Here is a 9616-nt window from a genome sequence, read left to right on the forward strand (position 1 = left end):
GGGTAAAATCCAAGACAGTAGTGGCGCCTCAGCACTGCTATGCAGTGCCTTAGACAGCTGCGCCAAAATCACACTATATCTACTGTAGTTTTGATTGGACTGATCATGTCATACACTGATCAACACTGATCAACATCATACCTTCAAAATCTTAGCTAGCAAGCTAGACAAGCAGTCATCTTCATGAAGCACGTCGAAAATCTACTGGCAAATCCTTTTCAATCTTTGTGATATGAAGAGAAATTATAGATAAAAACGTATATCAGTGCTCATTGGACATTGGACATTACACAAGTTGGAAATTACAAATGCAACATGACGGGTTTGGAAGGAATCAGTGGCTAACTGCAAGAGTTGCAAAGCAATCATTATTTTGCTTCCCCTGCTATTCAGTGGAGAGGGTGTGTGGTCCCAGTCTGGGTTTAAGGGTCACTTTTCCTAGCTTAAAAGAATAAACACTCACAAGCAACACCATGGGCCAGAAAAGGTTGAATACATTGGTCATGCTGTCAATCCGGCGTGACTTCTGCTGCGTTCAAAACAACTGGAAACTCAGAACTGGGAAATCTCCGATTTCAGTGAGTTCAAGACAACTGGGAACTTTGGAAAAGAACAAGCTCCAACTAGGAAAATACGTTTTGAGCGGTCATCCAATTCGAAATTCCAAGTCAGGAACTCAGACCTCTTTCTAGAGCTCCGACCTGACGTCATGATTTAACATAGTTTTTTTCTGAGTTCAGTTGTCTTGAAAGCACCATACATCCAGAGAATGCCAGACTTTGATGACAAAGTTTCATGACAAAATTTGCAAGCAAGGACCGCCGCGCCACCTTCCTTTTCAAGTGAGCACAGCACAACGGTGAGTTCAAAAATGTCTTGTATACTGGTGCATAAATTATGTAATATGCCAGGGAGATATTTTTACATTTTTTATTTCACCTTTATTTTACCAGGTAGGCTAGTTGAGAACAAGTTCTCATTTACAACTGCGACCTGGCCAAGAAAAAGCAAAACATTGTGACACAGGCAACAACACAGAGTTACACATGGAATAAACAATAAACAAGCCAATAACACAATAAACAAGTCAATGACACAGTAGAAAAAAAGAAAGTCTATATACAGTTTGTGCAAAAGGCATGAGGAGGTAGGCAATAAATAGGCCATAGGAGCGAATAATTACAATTTAGCAGATTAACACTGGAGTGAACAATGAGCAGATGATGATGTGCAAGTAGAGATACTGGTGTGCAAAAGAGCAGAAAAGTAAATAAAAACTGTAGGGGGATGAGGTTGGTAGATTGGGTGGGCTATTTACAGATGGACTATGTACAGCTGCAGCGATAAGTTAGATGCTCAGATAGGTGATGTTTAAAGTTGGTGAGGGAAATAAAAGTCTCCAACTTCAGCGATTTTTGCAATTCGTTCCAGTCACTGGCAGCAGAGAACTGGAAGGAAAGGTGGCCAAATGAGGTGTTGGCTTTGGGGATGATCAGTGAGATATACCTGCTGGAACGTGTGCTACGGGTGGGTGTTGTTATCGTGACCAGTGAACTGAGATAAGGCGAAGCTTTACCTAGCATAGACTTATAGATGACCTGTAGCAAGTGGGTCTGGTGACGAATATGTAGCGAGGGCCAGCCGACTAGAGCATACAGGTCGCAGTGGTGGGTGGTATAAGGTGATTTGGTAACAAAACGGATGGCACTGTGATAGACTGCATCCAGTTTGCTGAGTAGAGTATTGGAAGCTATTTTGTAAATGACATGGCCGAAGTCGAGGATCGGTAGGATAGTCATTTTTACTAGGGTAAGTTTGGCGGCGTGAGTGAAGGAGGCTTTGTTGTGAAATAGAAAGCCGATTCTAGATTTGATTTTGGATTGGATATGTTTAATATGAGTCTGGAAGGAGAGTTTACAGTCTAACCAGACACCTAGGTATTTATAGTTGTCCACATATTCTAGGTCGGAACCGTCCAGGGTGGTGATGCTAGTCGGGCGGGCGGGTGCGGGCAGCGAACGGTTGAAAAGCATGCATTTGGTTTTACTAGCGTTTAAGAGCAGTTGGAGGCCACGGAAGGAGTGTTGTATGGCATTGAAGCTCGTTTGGAGGTTAGTTAGCACAGTGTCCAAGGAAGGGCCAGAAGTATACAGAATGGTGTCGTCTGCGTAGAGGTGGATCAGGGAATCGCTCGCAGCAAGAACATCATTGATATATACCAGAGAAAAGAGTCGGCCTGAGAATTGAACCCTGTGGTACCCCCATAGAGACTGCCAGAGGTCCGGACAACATGCCCTCCGATTTGATACACTGAACTCTGTCTGCAAAGTAGTTGGTGAACCAGGCGAGGCAGTCATTAGAAAAACCAAGGCTATTGAGTCTGCCGTTAAGAATACGGTGATTGACAGAGTCGAAAGCCTTGGCCAGGTCGATGAAGACGGCTGCAGAGTACTGTCTTTTATCGATGGCGGTTATGATATCGTTCAGTACCTTGAGCGTGGCTGAGGTGCACCCGTGATCGGCTCGGAAACCGGATTGCACAGCGGAGAAGGTACGGTGGGATTCTAAATGATCAGTGATCTGTTTATTAACTTGGCTTTCTAAGACTTTAGATAGGTAGGGCAGGATGTATATAGGTCTGTAACAGTTTGGGTTTAGGGTGTCACCCCCTTTGAAGAGGGGGATGACCGCGGCAGCTTTCCAATCTTTAGGGATCTCGGACGATACGAAAGAGAGGTTGAACAGGCTGGTAATAGGGGTTGCAACAATGGCGGCGGATAGTTTTAGAAAGAGAGGGTCCAGATTGTCTAGCCCAGCTGATTTGTACGGGTCCAGGTCTTGCAGCTCTTTCAGAACATTTGCTATCTAGATTTGGGTGAAGGAGAAGCTGGGGAGGCTTGGGCGAGTAGCTGCGGGGGGGGGGGGAGCTGTTGGCCGGCATGGCCAGCCGTTGAGAAATGCTAATTGAAATTTAGATTATTATGGATTTATCAGTGGTGACCGTGTTACCTAGCCTCCATGCAGTGGGCAGCTGGGGGGAGGTGCTCTTGTTCTCCATGGACTTTACAGTGTCCCAAAACCTTTTGGAGTTAGAGCTACAGGATGCACATTTCTGCTTGAAAAAGCTAGCCTTTGCTTTCCTGACTGACTGCGTGTATTGGTTCCTGACTTCCCTGAACAGTTGCATATCGCGGGGACTATTCGATGCTGTTGCAATCCTCCACAGGATGTTTTTGTGCTGGTCAAGGGCAGTCAGGTCTGGAGTGAACCAAGGGCTATATCTGTTCTTAGTTCTGCATTTTTTGAACGGGGCATGCTTATCTAAGATGGTGAGGAAATGACTTTTAAAGAATGACCAGGCATCCTCGACTGACGGGATGAGGTCAATATCCTTCCAGGATACCTGGGCCAGGTCGATTAGAGAGGCCTGCTCGCAGAAGTGTTTTAGGGAGCGTTTGACAGTGATGAGGGGTGGTCGTTTGACCGCGTACCCATAGCGGATACAGGCAATGAGGCAGTGATCGCTGAGATCCTGATTGAAAACAGCAGAGGTGTATTTGGAGGGCAAGTTGGTCAGGATAATGTCTATGAGGGTGCCCATGTTTACGGATTTAGGGTTGTACCTGGTGGGTTCCTTGATGATTTGTGTGAGATTGAGGGCATCTAGCTTAGATTGTGGGACTGCCGAGGTGTTAAGCATATCCCTGTTTAGGTCACCTAACAGAACGAACTCTGAAGCTAGATGGGGGGCGATCAATTCACAAATGGTGTCCAGGGCACAGCTGGGAGCAGAGGGGGTTCAATAGCAGGCGGCAACAGTGAGAGACTTATTTCTGGAGAGATACATTTTTAAAATTAGAAGTTCGAACTGTTTGGGTATAGACCTGGAAAGTATGACAGAACTTTGCAGGCTATCTCTGCAGTAGATTGCAACTCCTCCCCCTTTGGCAGTTCTATCTTGACAGAAAATGTTGTAGTTGGGTATGGAAATCTCAGAATATTTGGTGGCCTTCCTAAGCCAGGATTCAGACACGGCAAGGACATCAGTGTTGGCAGAGAGTAAAAGAAACTTAGGGAGGAGGCTTCTGATGTTAACATGCATGAAACCAAGGCTTTTTCGATCACAGAAGTCAACAAATGAGGGTGCCTGGGGACCCGCAGTGCCTGGGTTTACCTCCACATCACCCGAGGAACAGAGGAGGAGTAGGATGAGGGTACGGTTAAAGGCTATCAAAACTGGCCGCCTAGAGCGTTGGGGACAAAGAATAAAAGGAGCAGATTTCTGGGCGTGGTAGAATAGATTCAGGGCATAACGTGCAGACAGGGGTATGGTGGGGTGCGGGTACAGTGGAGGTAAGCCCAGGCACTGAGTGATGATAAGAGAGGTTGTATCTCTAGACATGCTGGTTATAAAATGGGTGAGGTCTGTAGCTAAGAAAGTGTACTGTAGCTAAGAAAGTAATCATTTAAAAAAAGTAAAATCATACTTTTTGGAGAAATGTCCTCTGGTCTGATGAAACAGAAATAAAACTGATTGGCCATAATGACCATCGTTATGTTTGGAGGAAAAAGGGGGAGGCTTGCAAGCCAAAGAACACCATCCCAACCGTGAAGCATGGGGGTGGCAGCATCATGTTGTGGGTGTGCTTTGCTGCAAGAGGGACTGGTGCACTTCACAAAATAGATGGCATCATGAGGCAGGAAAATTATGTGGATATATTGAAGCAACATCTCAAGACATCAGTCAGGAAGATAAAGCTTGGTCACAAATGGGTCTTCCAAATGGACAATGACCCCAAGCATACTTCCAAAGTTGTGGCAAAATGGCTTAAGGACAACAAAGTCAAGGTATTGGAGTGGCCATCACAAAGCCCTGACCTCAATCCTATGGAAAATCTGTGGGCGAAACTGAAAAGGAGTGCGCGAGCAAGGAGGCATACAAACCTGACTCAGTTATACCAGCTCTGTCAGGATAAATGGGCCCAAAATTCACCCAACTTATTGTGGGAAGCTTGTGGAAGGCTACCCGAAACGTTTGACCCAAGTTAAACAATTTAAAGGCAATGCTACCAAATACTAATTGAGTGTACGTAAACTTCTGACCCACTGGGAATGTTATGAAATAAATAAAATCTGAAATAAATAATTCTCTCTACTATTATTCTGACATTTCACATTCTTAAAATAAAGTGGTGATCCTAACTGACCTAAAACAGACATTTTTATTAAATGTCAGGAATTATGAAAAACTGAGTTTAAATGTATTTGGCTAAGTAAATATGTATGTAAACTTCCGACTTCAACTGTAGCTTAAAGACTGTTTTAGAGAAATGTCATCATCGAATATTGTAAGAACTTTCATTGTCTGCTTATATGCCCCCTTTATTTATCCTACGATTCTGACTTGGTGTACAGGGAGAATACAGTAAGAACAGCCCATGTTCTGAATTCTGTTGCTGTACATTTAAAAAATGCTGAACAAATAGTTATATTGACTACGTCCATCTTAACTTGCTCATTACTGTCTTAATCATAATTACGGATTGCCTCTTATCCGCTCATCGGTCCCTTATGCCATAGTTTGTACATCTCAATTGTCAGTAGAAACCACATTTGTTTAAGCAAGTCAGCCATGTGTTCAGCGAATGTGACAAATAAAGTTTGATTTGATATCTGCTATGTTTTTTTAAAGGCAGTAAATGAGGCTGAATGAACTGTTTCGCTGCCAGACAACGCTCCGCTGATAGTCAGGTGTAGTGGTGGAAAGGATTAACACCATGGTGGTGAAAAGAAGGCTCTGCTGTTGGGACAGCTTTATGCAGGCTCTAACAGTTTGTGGGCACCATTTGTCACTGTTATAGTGCAATTTATGTGTTGTTTAGCTTTGCATGCATGCATCAACAACAAAACAATTGGGGAGTGTCGTGTCATTGGCTATGCCGGATTAAGTGATATGACATGCTATTCTATCAAATCCTTTCTCTGTAATTAATATTACCTGATTGAGCTAATCATGTAAATGTAATTAACTAGAAAGTCGGGGCACCACGAAATAGTGTTTATAGAGCTGTTATCTTCCGAATAAACTCTTAAAGACCAAGTAATATTTTACATCAATAGCAGTGAATATTAATCTCATCTGAAAGTTGTAAATTCTTGGTTATCTTCACGAACCCTGGCTAACAAGTTGAATCAGCAATACAAAATTGGGTTTAATTATTTATTTACTAAATACCTAACTAATCACACAGAATTACATATACACAGAATGCAAATTATGTCATACAGAAAACGTCCCTGGTGGACGGAGCCGACATAACGGCTGGTTACACAAAGGAAAGGTGGTTGGGTTTGAGTGAAAGAGCGGGAAGACTGAGGAACAAAGGGATAAGCTATGCTATCGTAAATACAGTATCTTATGCATTCTAAATTACCACCCATTTGGAGAAGGGAAATGCAATAATATATTTACTCTGAGCTGCGCTTCGGTAGGTTGGTCGTAGATGCTGGCCGTGTTGGCCAACAGAGTACTTCCTGTCCTCGGAAGAATGTCACTGGTGGTAAATTGGAAACGTTGTAGTATCGTCATTGTGTATTAGACTGGACACGTCGTCCGTCCTTTCCTAGCCCACGTTTACAGCGGCCGCTGCTAACTCAACGGCTAGGAGGTATCACTTCTGTAGTGAATAAGAGTTCAAAGTTCATACCATTCGCAACCAAAGCTCATGCTAAGGTTGGCTTCGTTCTGTAGTTATTATCTGAATCCTTCTGACATCGGACCGTCGTCCTAATGTACCCTAATGTACCCTCGTGTACTCGGAACAGGAGGTTACATTTTCGTCAAGGGCTTATATAGTGGAGGGAGAGAAGGGTGTGTTTCATAGTTTATAACCCATGTCTCTTCACAGGGGCGGGCCACTGATTGAGCAGAGCTCTAACCTTATAAAAACCCAATTCTCTCATTTGGAAGCTAAAATTACATTTAATCTTTTCACAAATAGTTTCATATTCAAATATTTAAATTGCACAACAATTCCTTGTGAATCTGATAACTAGAATGTGTAGACTTTCCCAGATACATTTTATGTCGTCCTGTCATCAGTCATGATGTCTCAGATGACAACCGAACTGACATCATATTCAACTGGTTCTATTACCGAAATATGGTTCCTTCCCCCCACTTGTTTGATGTTCCCAGACTCTCTATGTTTAACAAAGGCTATTCAAGAGTCCTTCAGTAGAGTCAGAGAGAGAGGGAAGGGAGAAAGGTATTTATGGGGGGGGGGGGGGGGGGGGGGTCATAAACCTTACCCACAGGCCAACGTCATGACAGGAGTTTGCCTCACCAAGATTTACATTCTAAAATCGCCACTAAATATCTACTATGGTGTGTACAGTAGATGTACTTCTTATAGGATACTGTAAGAAGTCTAGTGAAACTGCTGGAGTGTTGAGAATGTTACTAGCTTTTATTAAAATTGGGTAATTACCAGTGATGTATATAAACCCTGGATTGGTGTTTGCTATGTATTGGCTATTGAGAGGCGTTGAAAACACCGGTCGGCCATATTGGTACTCCACGGGTAAAAGCATTCCTCCATAGGAATGAATGGAATTCTACAGTATTTCAATTAAATGACATGTATTTAAGTATTCTGTAGTGGGGACATAGATTTCAGTAATCTCTAAAAAATTATACTTCAGGGAAAAAATGGTTTTGTATGTTTAGCTCACATAATATAATTTAAAAGTAAGCATTAACGTGTCTGTAATATGATAAACGTGTCACAAACAAATGTAGTCATTAATAAATGAATTTCTATTGCTTCCAAAATATTTTTTACAATATAATAAAATGCCTTATTAGTCATCTAGTATAGCCTATATATAAATCATTGGTGATTACAGAGTCACGTGTGAAAACTCGTGCTAATAAGTGAATAGCCATCTTAAAATACAACCTGACCCATTGCATTTAGGCCAATCTGGACTCAATATGTCCCAAAGTAGTCCTAATGATTCTGGGATTTACCCTCAAATAGTTGCAGCTCTATTCTAATGAGGCTATTCAGTATTAAAATATTCTGACAATCCGAGCAATAATGATTAAATCTTGCCAGAATAAACAGTGAATAAAATACCACAACACTCTTGATGCATAAATTCAACAATCTGAGGTATAATAACTGGAATACAGAGGAAGTTGTACTGATTAGTGAAGCGTTTCTGTGTCAACAGAACAATAGGTCATACAATGCTGTTAAGAGAGACTACTTACAAGCAGGAAAAATGGCAGGAATGTAAAGTTAATAAAGATTACTAGGGCGCTTGTGACTCCTAAATTCATGCAGCTTTGTCCTCTCCTCCCTTTAGAACCATAAATGTCATGTTTTGTCATTGATCATCATGTCTTGTCCCTGTGCTTCCCTCTGCTGGTCTTATTAGGTTCTATCCCTCTCTCTCCCCCTCCCTCTTTCCCTCTCTCGCTCTCTCTCTCTATCGTTCCGTTCCTGCTCCCAGCTGTTTCTCATTCTCCTAACGACCTCATTTACTCTTTCACACCTGTCCCCTATTTTGCCCTCTGATTAGAGTCCCTATTTCTCCCTCTGTTTTCCGCTTCTGTCCTTGTCGGATTCTTGTTTGATGTTTGCTGTTCTGTGTCCTTGTTCCGCCCTGTCGTGTTTTTGCCTTCTTCAGATGCTGCGTGTGAGCAGGTGTCTATGTCAGCTACGGCCTGTGCCTTCCTGAAGCGACCTGCAGTCTGTGGTCGCGTCTCCAGTCGTTCCTCTCTTCTGACGAGAGGATTTCAGTTTCCTGTTTTGGATTTACCTTTAATAATATCCAGGAGAATTATTGTTTGTTTAAGACTGGAATAAAGACTCTGTTTCTATTACGTCGCTTTTGGGTCCTCATTCACCAGCATAACAGAAGAATCCGACCAAGAATGGACCCAGCGACTACGGATTCTCGCAACACTGCCGTCGAGATCCAGGGAGCAATGCTCGGCAGACACGAGCAGGAATTGTCTGCTGCTCGTCATGCCGTTGAGACCCTGTCCGCTCAGGTCTCCGATCTCTCAGGACAGTTTCAGAGTCTTCGTCTCGTGCCACCAGCTACTTCCTGGTCTTCCGAGTCTCCGGAACCTAGGGTTAATAACCCACCATGTTACTCTGGGCAGCCCACTGAGTGTCGCTCCTTTCTCACCCAGTGTGATATTGTGTTCTCTCTCCAGCCCAACACATACTCAAGAGAGAGAGCTCGGATCGCTTACGTCATATCACTCCTTACTGGTCGGGCTCGGGAGTGGGGCACAGCTATCTGGGAGGCAAGGGCTGAGTGTTCTAACGTTTATCAGAACTTTAAAGAGGAGATGATACGGGTTTTTGATCGTTCAGTTTTTGGGAAGGAGGCTTCCAGGGCCCTGGCTTCCCTATGTCAAGGTGATCGATCCATAACGGATTACTCTATAGAGTTTCGCACTCTTGCTGCATCCAGTGACTGGAACGAGCCGGCGTTGCTCGCTCGTTTTCTGGAGGGACTCCACGCTGAGGTTAAGGATGAGATTCTCTCCCGGGAGGTTCCTTCCAGCGTGGACTCTTTGATTGCACTCGCCATC

Source organism: Salvelinus alpinus, chromosome 28 (assembly GCF_045679555.1).
Source record: "Salvelinus alpinus chromosome 28, SLU_Salpinus.1, whole genome shotgun sequence".
Classification (NCBI taxonomy): domain Eukaryota; kingdom Metazoa; phylum Chordata; class Actinopteri; order Salmoniformes; family Salmonidae; genus Salvelinus; species Salvelinus alpinus.